General features: G+C 43.6%; 1 protein-coding gene across 1 annotated transcript in view; it reads left to right on the forward strand.

Moving 5' to 3' along the window:
* LOC126428137 (uncharacterized) overlaps nucleotides 1-12,893 on the forward strand; it is a 744,079-nt gene that overhangs the window by 58,299 nt on the left and 672,887 nt on the right. The window lies entirely within an intron of this gene.

Genomic DNA, 12,893 nt, shown 5'->3' on the forward strand with positions numbered 1-12,893 from the left:
GCTAGTTCACACACTCACTCATTTATACCGTCCAGGCCGCACAAAGGAAAGTAAAATGGGGAAAGTGGTACACAACAGAAAAAAATTCAATAAATAACATTGTTTAGTCCATTCTCTCCTTTTGGACACCAGCTGAGGTATTACCTGCAAGAGAAGAAACTCTTGCTAATAATTTCTGCTTGCTAGCAATTTAATAAAACATTGGAACGGTTCAAGAAGTTCCGTTTCACCATAACGCGAGTTCCCAGAAGCTTCACTCAGTGCAAGAAATAAACTGTAAGGTGGCTATAATTTCGCACCTTACAAGCACCCATCCACATACTTCGCTGTGATCTACAAACACAATTAGGTATCATGTAATAGATTGTACATCGTATATATGAATATACAGGGTGTTACAAAAAGGTACGGCCAAACTTTGAGGAAACATTCCTCACACACAAATAAAGAGAAGACGTTATGTGGACATGTGTCCGGAAACGCTTAATTTCCATGTTAGAGCTCATTTTAGTTTCGGCAGTATGTACGGTACTTCCTAGATTCCCCGCCAGTTGGCCCAATTGAAGGAAGGTAATGAATTCGGTGCTTGTGTTGACATGCGACTCATTGCTCTACAGTACTGTGAACGTTTGGGCAGGCATTGTTGGTGATGTCTTGATTGGGCCCCATGTTCTTCCACCTACGCTCAATGGAGCACGTTATCATGATTTCATACGGGATACTCTACCTGTGCTGCTAGAACATGTGCCTTTACAAGTACGACACAACATGTGGTTCATGCACGATGGAGCTCCTGCACATTTCAGTCGAAGTGTTCGTACGCTTCTCAACAACAGATTCGGTGACCGATGGATTGGTAGAGGCGGACCAATTCCATGGCCTCCACGCTCTCCTGACCTCAACCCTCTTGACTTTCATTTATGGGGGCATTTGAAAGCTCTCTTCTACGCAACCCCGGTACCAAATGTAGAGACTCTTCGTGCTCGTATTGTGGACGGCTGTGATACAATACGCAATTCTCCAGGGCTGCATCAGCGCATCAGGGATTCCATGCGACGGAGGGTAGATGCATGTATCCTCGCTAACGGAGGACATTTTGAACATTTCCTGTAAAAAAGTGTTTGAAGTCACGCTGGTACGTTCTGTTGTTGTGTGTTTCCATTCCATAATTAATGTGATGTGAAGAGAAGTAATAAAATGAGCTCTAACATCGAAAGTAAGCGTTTCCGGACACACATCCACATAACATATTTTCTTTCTTTGTGTGTGACGAATGTTTCCTGAAAGTTTGGCCGTACCTTTTTGTAACACCCTGTATAAAGGTGGTGGTGGTTAGTGTTTAACCTCCCGTCGACAACGAGGTCATTAGAGACGGAGCGCAAGCTCGGATTAGGGAAGGATTGGGAAGGAAATCGGCCGTGCCCTTTCAAAGGAACCACCCCGGCATTTGCCTGAAACGGTTTAGGGAAATCACGGAAAACCTAAATCAGGATGGCAGGAGACGGGATTGAACCGTCGTCGGCCCGAATGCGGGTCCAGTGTGCTAACAACTGCGCCGCCTCGCTCGGTGAATGTATAAAGGAGACTCACATTATCACGTACGCCTTGTAAATAATTGTTAACGCTTATTGCATGAAAGATGACGGAGTGTCTTTATTATCAGAACGGCGTAATGAATGATTTCCTATGCTGGTAGAGGTGGGAACGCCAGTGGAAATGAAACGGCAGACGGAACTCAAGCCCTGGGTTGAAGGCCCACACAGGTGTGGTGGTTCAGCTCCACACAGGAAGTAACAAGGGGAAGCGCGAAGACACAATACGGAGGCGACCGGCAGCTATTGTAGTAGGGCCTGAAGGATAACCGGATAATGCTTCCGAACTCAGTAAATCTTGGACACAGGTGAGAGGAACGAAGAAGCGGCACCTCGGAAACCACGCAGGCTGGGTTATTTGCAAGGATTTTTACTCAGACCCGTACCATTGTACGAGTATAGGTTTTTCCTCGCAAATTTTCCGCGCTGGACGACAAAAGACTAAAATACGGTTGGTCGGCCTTCGGAAGAATCAGTAGAGAGGGAGAATATTCCGTGGTTTCGGGAATATGATTCGTTTTCGGCATTACGACGGTGGGGAGCCGAGCCTTGCTAGGAGGCCAGCTGCGGAGAGACGAGGTCTTCCGTTGTGAGCGCCCGTGTGTGACGGTCGCTCGATATCAGCTTTGTTGGTGTGGCCGGACTTGTTGTCTTTGCTCTCAGGAGAGTTTATAGTTAGAACAGTTAGGCACTGTACTGTTGCGAAGCTATACGATTCTGGACTTCACCTACAGGTTGGAAGTCGTCGTTGAGTGCACAGAGTTCGGTAATTGAGAGCCGGAACGGTGGCCGAGCGGTTCTAGGTGCTTCAGTCCGGAACCGTGTGACTGCTACGGTCGCAGGTTCGAATCCTGCCTCGGGCATGCATATGTGTGATGTCCTTTAGTTAGTTAGGTTTAAGTAGTTCTAAGTTCTAGGGGACTGATGACCTCAGCTGTTAAGTCCCATAGTGCTCAGAGCCATTTGAACCATTTTTTGGTAATTGAGAGCATTTCCTCTGCCTATACTTACGTTGAGACGTTATCTGAACTCCGTCCTTGTGACTGGGAGTTCACGTTTCTCGTTTGTAGAACTCATATAGGAGAAGACAGTATTAGAGTATATCAGTCAGAGGACCGCCTTCTACCGTCCTAGTGTTTGACAGAGTTTTTATATTGGCTGGTGTTCTTTCGTCGTTGCAGACGAGTACATGAACCATCACTTCGACGCAACGAACGCAGTACATAAGGTGATATCGCAAATTTCTTTGGTCTGTTAGGGCTAAAAGCTAAACATCTCTGATCACGTTAGTTTATTTCCACTGAGGTTCCACTCCACCGTATATCATCTTTGAAAGTAGTGTCTTGGAGTGTTTGGTACGTAGACGATGTCAGTCATTTGGCTTATAGATATTACATGGCGCAGACGTAATAAGGGGCAGAGTTGGGCAGTTGATTAGTAATTTTACTTAGGAAATGCAAACTTTGTAACTAAAAGGTTGTTTTTAATGTACAATAAATATACAGGGTGATTCAAAAAGAATACCACAACTTTAGGAATTTAAAACTCTGCAACGACAAAAGGCAGAGCTAAGCACTATCTGTCGGCGAATTAAGGGAGCTACAAAGTTTCATTTAGTTGTACATTTGTTCGCCATTTCAGCCAATAAAGTTTTTGGTCCCTTTTTCTTCGAAGGTGCTACTGTAACTGGACTACAGTATCTGGAGATGTTAGAGAATTGGCTGTTCCCTCAGCTCGAACAAGAAGCACAACAATTCATATTTCAGCAGGATGGAGCGCCACCACATTGGCACTTATCTGTCCGTAACTACCTGAACGTCAACTACCCGAGGCGATGGATCGGCCGCCAGGCAGCCCGTGACAGAGCACTTCATCACTGGCCTCCAAGAAGCCCTGATCTTACCCCCTGCGATTTTTCTCTTATGGGGGTATGTTAAGGATATGGTGTTTCGGCCACCTTTCCCAGCCACCATTGATGATTTGAAACGAGAAATAACAGCAGCTATCCAAACTGTTACGCCTGATATGCTACAGAGAGTGTGGAACGAGTTGGAGTATCGGGTTGATATTGATCGAGTGTCTGGAGGGGGCCATATCGAACATCTCTGAACTTGTTTTTGAGTGAAAAAGAACCTTTTTAAATACTCTTTGTAATGATGTATAACAGATGGTTATATTATGTTTCTTTCATTAAATACACATTTTTAAAGTTGTGGTATTCTTTTTGAATCACCCTGTATAAGCAGGAACAACGTTTATCATTTAGTAGGATTAGTTGCCTTCATCATTCATTTATGATTAGATTGTAATTTATAGAATTAAGAGATCCTGCTTCAGGCTGTAGTCAGGCAGGGCCAAATCTTCGTTTTAGCGTTTATTATTTTCCGTTGCGCTAATTCATTTTATACCAGCCAGGAGTAACATCTCGGATAAATAAACAAATCTAACGCACCAGTTGGACAGAATCTGGCTCGATATCCCACAGGACGACACCCAGCAACTGTGTCAATGAACGCCAAGCCGAATAACTGCTTGCATAAGGGCCGGAGGTGGACAAACGCGTTACTGAAGTGCTGAGTTTGTGAAAATCTTCATCATGAATAAATCATTTTTGTTTCTTTAAAAAAAGTGCAAGAAGGGTTTCCTCGCTTTGACTGAAGATAGCAATGTCTTCAGCGAATATTATCATCGCTGTCCTTCCACCCTGCATTCTAATCCCACTCTTCAGCCTTTCCTTCATTTTCGTCACTACTCCGCTTTATTCAGGTGCGTCACACGTGAAGGTTGCTGTGTATGGACGGGTCACTCCTGTAACCGAAATTACAGATCTGAAGATCGTTCTAGAGGTACCGAAACCGGTCATTTGCAATCAAGACGGGTTACAAGTAACATTGGAATTCCTTTTATCACACATTCCGCCAGATCTGCTGCCAAAGGCAGGATTTGGAACATAGAACGTCCGGCAACTGACAGGCATGATAAATAATTTAGAAAGATCCGCCTCACAAGGGGAGGCCACGACGTTTGGAACGCGGATTTACTGTAGACTTCGTACCTTCGTAGTACTCCATGAGGACAACAAAATATATACCTGTGCGTGGCCATTTTTATCATGAAGCGGTGGCAGTCGACTGGTTAGCGTTCAAGCCCCGTAATCGTTGGGTCGCTGAATCGAGTCCCGTTCGTCACTTTTTTTTTACTTTCAACACAGTCATTTCCTTCACTATTTATATTACAGTTGATATAATGGGAAAAAATACTTGTAATCGGATGAACGTATATTAAATTTACAATGTTATTTGGCAGTCTTATATTTTCCCATTATCAATTGTAATATAAAGAGTAAATAAAATGACTGTGTTGAAAATAAAAAAAATTGACGAACGGGACTCGATCCAGCAACTTAACGACTACGGGGCTTGAACGCTAACCAGTCGGCTGCCGCCGCTTCATGATAAAAATGGCCACGCACAGGTGTATATTGGACTACCGAAATTATCTTGCGATTTTCTCAGTAACGCTTGAGAAGTATGCACTACTGCTTACACATTTTGTTGTCCTAATGGCGTACTACGAGTGTATGAAGTTTGCAGTAAATCCACGCTCCAAACGTCGTGACCTCCCCTTGTCAGTTGTACTACTTTTTTCTTTTCCTAGACAACGACCGATTTTGTGATTCTAAAATCCCATCTTGAGGCACATGAAATTACTGCATTTGGTAACACATAACTTGTGGTCAGCCCAGTGAGCGCAAGAGCTGTTCCGAATGTTCCAATTTTTACAGCCAGAACTGTAGCTCGTAGTGTGTCTGTGTGTGTGTGGTGGGGGGCGGCTTGTAGTTGACGTCAACTGCTGCCGCCCGGTGGGACTGTCAGTGGTGTTTCGTCACCGTTAATTTGACTGGGCAAACGACACCGCTGGGACCGGACTACACGACTCCTGCCGGCCAGGGCTTGCCTGACTCAACCCTCCCCCACCCCCTCTCTTCCCCGCCGCTCCACGCCCACGCTGGGTCGATAGTCCAGCTGGCCGGTGTTGGTAGCTGACGCTTATGTAAGGCCCGGCCACGAGGCCGCTTCTGCCTTATCCCAACAGAAGCTGGTCCGGTTGTCTCCTGTACAAACCAACGCGTCAGGGTTTTCCTCTGACCCTGCAGCAAATCCCACCTAAATCAGTGCGCCAACCCACAATCCCCTCCCAAACGCAAGTCCTTTCGACGAATTGCTATCATTGTATTGTATTATATCGTATTGTACGTTAACCGGGGGCCTGGAAACAACGGAGAGGCTCCATCCCCGCGACTGCCGCTGTGGGCCACAACCCCACGACAGAGCACTGAAAGACCTGAGTCGAAACAAGGCCCTGGGAGTAGACAACATTCCATTAGAACTACTGACGGCCTTGGGAGAGCCAGTCCTGACAAAACTCTACCATCTGGTGAGCAAGATGTATGAGACAGGCGAAATTCCCTCAGGCTTCAAGAAGAACATAATAATTCCAATCCCAAAGAAAGCACGTGTTTACAGATGTGAAAATTACACAACTATCAGTTTAATAAGTCACAGCTGCAAAATACTAACGCGAATTCTTTACAGACGAATGGAAAAACTGGTAGAAGCCGACCTCGGGGAAGATCAGTTTGAATTCCGTAGAAATGTTGGAACACGTGAGGCACTACTGACCCTACGACTTATCTTAGAAGCTAGACTAAGAAAAGGCAAACCTACGTTTCTGGCATTTGTAGACTTGGAGAAAGCTTTTGACAATGTTGACTGGAATACTCTCTTTCAAATTCTGAAGGTGGCAGGGGTAAAATATAGGGAGTGAAAGGCTATTTACAATTTGTACAGAAACCCGATGGAAGTTATAAGAGTCGAGGGACATGAAAGGGAAGCATTCGTTGGAAAGGGGGTGAGACAGGTTTTAGCCTCGCCCCGGTGCTATTCAATCTGTATATTGACCAAGCAGTAAAGGAAACAAAAGAAAAGTTCGCAGTAGGTATTAAAATCCATGGAGAAGAAATAAAAACTTTGAAGTTCGCCGATGACATTGTAATTCTGTCAGAGACAGCAAAGGACTTTGAAGAGCAGTTGAACGGAATGGATGGTGTCTTGAAAGGAATACATAAGATGAACATCAACAAAAGCAAAACGAGGATAATGGAATGTAGTCGAATTAAGTCAGGTGATGCTGAGGGAATTAGATTAGAAAACGAGACGCTTAAAGTAGTAAAGGAGTTTTGCTGTTTGAGGAGCAAAGTAACTGATGATGGTGGAAGTAGAGAGGATATAAAATGTATGCTGGCAATGGCAAGGAAAACATTTCTCAGGAAGAGAAATTTGTTAACATCGAATATAGATTTAAGTATCAGGAAGTCGTTTCTGAAAGTATTTGTATGGAGTGTAGTCATGTATGGAACTGAAACATGGACGAGAAATAGTTTAGACAAGAGAATAGAAGCTTTCGAAATGTGGAGCTACAGAAGAATGTTGAAGATTAAATGGGTAGACACAAAACTAATGAGGAGGTATTGAATAGAATCGGGGAGAAGAGAAGTTTGTGGCTCAACTTGACTAGAAGAATGGATCGGTTCGTAGGACATGTTCTGAGGCATCAAGGGATCACCATTTTAGTACTGGAGGGCAGGGTGGAGGGTAAAAATCGTAGATGAATACACTAAGCAGATTCAGAAGGATGTAGGCTGCAGTAGGTACTGGGAGATGAAGAAGCTTGCACAGGAGAGAGTAGCATGGAAAGCTACATCAAACCAGTCTCAGGACTGAAGACCACAACAACAACAACGCCGACATAGTGTAGCTGAGGCGGAATAAGGGGAACCACCCAGCATTCGCCGAGGCAGATGGAAAACCGCCTAAAACCCGTCCACAGACGGACCAGCTCACCAGACCTCGACCCAAGTCCGCCGGGCGGATCCGTGCCGGGGACCATGCGCTCCTTCCCAATGCGGAACACCTTGCATTACACCGCACGGATAACCGTACGGGCTATTCATATCATACTAAACACCCAAATGCAAAACCCGAATTTACTGGCCATATCTGTCGCAATGGCACGGCAGTCCACCCTACCATCCCATTATGTCCCTCATCCACTGCCGAAGACATTATCTGGTTTGTCCCCAGAATTCTAAAAGATAGTCACATTTGAAAGTCCACGCACACCGCAACAAACTAGCTGCCCATTCCATTAGGCGTTTCAATGCTGTAGCAACATTCTGCCCAGTCCATTGTCAACGTAAACACCCTATAATCCTACTGTCGATGAACCCTACATAGTACATCCCATTTGCTGCGTTCTCGTATAAGACGTGCATGAAGTTCCCTTCGTTACGTTTTAGTGAAAAATTATAATTCTACCAATTGAACGATTGTATAGAGAATGGCAACACCACAAAAGCAACGTAAATTTTGACTTCACGATCTTCGAAAGTGTACCTCGAATATTTAGTTTTTTAAATTATTATTTTTCTGTAGGTTCCTTAATTTCAGAAAGATACCAGAGAGAATCTTCGTAATAAAATTTCATCTAATTCTTTACTTTGAAGGATCAGCGTCAGTCGCGCAAATATTCTGATCTTTACCAGGTTTCGACTAAATTAATCTAGCCTTCTTCTGAAGCATAAAATTACTATAACATGCAAGAGTAATGCACAGTCATCATTAAAATTAAAACCAAAAGTACCGAGGTACCATGTGCCAACGTAGTTGCCGCTGTCAACCGACCGGGTGGGGAAGAGATGCCGGGGCTGGACTTCAGTTAAGTAGTTTTAATCCGACATGGCACCACGGTACTATAGGTTTTAATTTTTAATGTTGACTGTGACTTGCTCGGACATGTTACAGTAATTTTATGCTCCTGAAGAAGGCTAGGTTAATTTAGCCGAAACCTAGTAAAGACCAGAAAATTTGCACAACTGAGACTGATCCTTCAAAATCTTATTGTTCCACAGTTGCTGACGGGGCTGCAATATGCTAAAAATTCATCTAATTCGTAATCGTTGAAAGCAAAGTCACGGGATAATTCACCGACGTCAACGTATTTCACTGTCTATAAACAAGACTCCATTACTTTCTAATGCTGCCTGATTGTTTTGCTACTTTGAAAATATTTCGATGTATTTTCACTGTTTCACTTTTCTAATAGGGCATTAAAATGAAATTTACTTTCTTACCTTGGTGTACCTTAAAAGGAGTTTTGGATTAATATTACTCTCAATTTAAATTACAGCACTTCTTCGTCACTGAGATCGATTTTATTGTACGATACAGTCATTGCAATCTACAGAAATAGAATGTAATGTTTCTTCAAAATCGTGTACTTGACCGATTTCCACCCCCCCCCCCTCTCTCTCTCTCTTATATATATATATATATATATATATATATATATATATATATATATATATATATATAAAAGAGAGTGAGTGTATATATTGTGTAACAACGGTATACAAAAACATGCGCTTATTCCAACGGAACGTCGTATGAAAGTTTCAAAGCATTCTGTCGAAAACTTTCGGAAATTTGCTGTTACGAACGTTTAAAGTTTCTGTACAAGCACAAACGGAGACGTTCGTTTCTTCAAAACGTGAAATCTCCGAAAGTTCGGAAGTTTTTCGTGGATTGCTTTGATATTTTGCCGCAAGATTGCATTTGAAAATTGAACTGTGGTACCTACTGGAACACCTTCTGGAATATATCTAATATATGTGTAATAAAAGCGAAATCGTAAAAAATATATATATAAATTTTGGTTTATTCAAAATTGATCTCAGAAAGTTCTAGACCGCGTGCTTTGAAATCTTGAGCGTGCTTTGAAATTTTGACAAAGTTGAACAGTGATACGGGTTTGCTTTTAGATAAGCAATTATATATAAAACTTCCTGGCAGATTAAAACTGTGTACCCGACCGAGACTCGAACTCGGGACCTTTGCCTTTCGCGGGCAGGTGCTCTGAGCTACCGAAGCACGACTCACGCCCGGTACTCACAGCTTCTTTCAGGAGTGCTAGTTCTGCAAGGTTCGCAGAAGAGTTTCTGAAAAGTTTGGAAGGTAGGAGACGAGATACTGGCAGAAGTAAAGCTGTGAGTACCGGGCGTGAGTCGTGCTTCGGTAGCTCAGATGGTAGAGCACTTGCCCGCGAAAGGCAAAGGTCCCGAGTTGGAGTCTCGGTCGGGCACGCAGTTTTAATCTGCCAGGAAGTTTCATATCAGCGCACACTCCGCTGCAGAGTGAAAATCTCGCTCTGGAATTATATATAAGTTGTACTTATGGCTATTGGTTTATGGATAGAATACTACTACAAAATCTGAATAGGCAGTGAGAATAAACAAGGCTCAAGGTGAGAGAGAGAGATAGAGGGGGGGGGGGAGGGGGGAAGGAGGGATGAGAAGATGGACTGACAGACGGACAAGGAAAGGAGAGGGGGTTAAAAATGGTTCAAATGGCTCTAAGCACTATGGGACTTAACATCTGAGGTCATCAGTGCGCTAGACTTAGAACTACTTACACCTAGCTAACCTAAGGATATCATACACAGCCATGCCCCAGGCAGGATTCGAACCTGCGACGGTAGAAGTCGCGCGGTTCCAGACTGAAGCGCCTAGAACCGCTCGGCCACCGCAGCAGGGAGGGGGGGGGGGTGGAGAGAATGAGGAGAGAGTGGACAAAGAAAGGGGGAGAGGAAGAACAACGGATACAGCGGGACAGCGGGAAGGAGCAGATTAACAAGTATATCCAGTTCCACACATATTAGAAATGTGTGCTTTCGCAATAAAGCGTGGCGGGGTACAGCTACGGCGCAATATCGCACCACGTTCAGATCCTGGAAGGACTGACTGCTTCGTTTTACAAACTCTTAAAACATGTTCGCTTACCAATTTCATACTCGTTCTTTATAGTACTGAGCAAATGGAGTCATTATAATGAAGTCGGTATCTTCCCCTCGGGGGCCGGTCGTCTACAAAGACGTCCCCTCGACCTTTACTCACGGCACACTGCCGCGTCCTCGCGAAAGCAAGATGAAACTGGAAAACAAACAAATTCTTTTAATATCTTCACATGAATTTAATAAAATGTATTAAAACTAGCTGTGAAACTCAGCGTTGGCGGGGTCAGAGTATATGGCATGGCACGAGAGGAGTGAGTACCATTCTGGACATAAGACGCATACAGACGTGTACCTCGTATAAGCATACTATGAAAGCAGTTTCTCTGTCAGTAATGCACTTCGATTGCGTTTTGTGGAAATAGGTGAGTGTTGTGGGCAAAAATCCGCGAAATATAGAGCAATGAAGACGCTTAGATAAAGCTAACTAATGCATTAGTTACGAAATTTACCGTGTATGTGAAAATATTTTTGTTTCATTCACAACGCAAGGTGGTGATTATAGTGCTCAACGTGTTTCGTCCATACTGTGGTGGGTGGAAGTGGATGACTGTTGGTAGTAGATACCTCAGTAAAAAGTGCGATGTCTAACACTTAGTTCTGTTAGAAAAAGCTATATTTTCTATGACTTTCGAATTTTATCATACTAATGAATATACACGCTTATACATTCTGCACGATGTTCTATCCGTACCGTCATTAACATTACATGACGAAGACATATTTAACCGCGAGTAACTCCACGTGGCAAATGCTAGGTTAGTAACATCTGCACAGAAAATTGGAATAGAGATCAACGTAAACATAATTACCGCCATTTTTAATGGTCATGAAAACCACACACTGCATGTCGTACCATCATTCGGCGAGACCTTCAGAGCTGGTGGTCCAAATTTCTGTACACACCAGTACCTCTAATACCCAGTAACACGTCCTCTTGCATTGATGCATGCCTGTATTCGTCGTGGCTTACTATCCACAAGTTCATCACGGCACTGTTGGTCCACACTGTCCCACTCTTCAATGGCGATTCATAAATGCTGTGGCCATCCTGTGGAAGCATTTACGAAAAGACTGTGTAACATCCGTATAACCTTATTGTAAAGTTGCTTTTGTAACGCCATTTAGCGTGAAGATGAGGTATAACGCTCGAAACATGTCGCTAAATAAATAAGTAATACAATAGTTGACAAAGATTGTGACTGGTAGCGGCAACTAAAAAAAAGCCTTTACATATTTCTTGAGACAGTCACGGTGGAAAAATAGTCAGAAAGTGAACTTGTATTTCTCGACTTCAGAATATACCGAACTTTTGCCAGTATTTTCACCTTTTATTCAAAATTAAGACATTTTCCCGATTCTTAGTATACTTACATTGTATGCAGCCTGGTGCGAGTTGCAGTACGGTAGGTTTCTGCTTGGCTTTCCTACCGGCGATCTGATGCAGCGAGTTCACAGGCAGGTGCTGGACAAAAGGAACCGCTCCGCCGCCGCCAGTGTCGTATTGTTACTTAATTCCCTCGACATTGCCTCATCTGATTCGACTACCTTTTTTTTTTGTTTCCAATGGGCCCGCAGCACGATATAAGCCGTGTAAAGACATTAGGAATTAAGTCCAAAAAGCTGCTGTTTTCTTTTTTTTTTTGAGATTTTTATTTAATCACGACAGGCCTGTTTCAGCATTATTGCCATCATCAGGTGATCTAAAAGTAAGGGTTTTATTGTATAGTATTTTCTAGGGCAGACGGTAGCGTACTTGTTATGTATGAGGCTGACAACCTTACATTTATGGAATTCTTAACTTACCTATAACATCGCAGGTTAGTCACTAGAAAATAGTATACAATAAAACCATTACTTTCATATCGCCTGATGATGGCAATAGTGTTGAAACAGGCCTGTCGTGATTAAAAAAACATCTCAAAAAAAGAAAAGAAGCAGCTTTTTGGACTTCATTCGTAATGATTCGACTACGTTCAGCTAGAATTCTTTTACTTTTTTCATTCATCTCACAATCCCTTTCATTACACTACTCACCCCATTCAACGGATATTCCAGATCGCACCTGACGAAATTCCAATGTCATCGACAAACGTAAAGTTTGTTTCTTCCCGCTGACCTATGTCAGCCTCTAGAAATTGCTCCCTGGTCTCCAGTACTGCCCGCTCTGTGCACAAATTCAGTAGTATCGGGAACAGCGTACACTCTCTTCTCAACTAGTGCCCTGTGTCAGTTTGGAAAGGCCACGAGGTCAGCACTGACTGCGTGCCACCCGCAGTGAGCGCGCGATGCTAATCGGGGCGACGGCTGGCTACCTCTTGCCCAGCCGGGCTTCACACGCGAGGATTTCTGCCCACTGGCACGTGGCGAGTAACCCGAGTTTCCGAGGCAGGT

The sequence above is a fragment of the Schistocerca serialis genome, chromosome 12 (genome assembly GCF_023864345.2).
Source record: "Schistocerca serialis cubense isolate TAMUIC-IGC-003099 chromosome 12, iqSchSeri2.2, whole genome shotgun sequence".
Classification (NCBI taxonomy): domain Eukaryota; kingdom Metazoa; phylum Arthropoda; class Insecta; order Orthoptera; family Acrididae; genus Schistocerca; species Schistocerca serialis.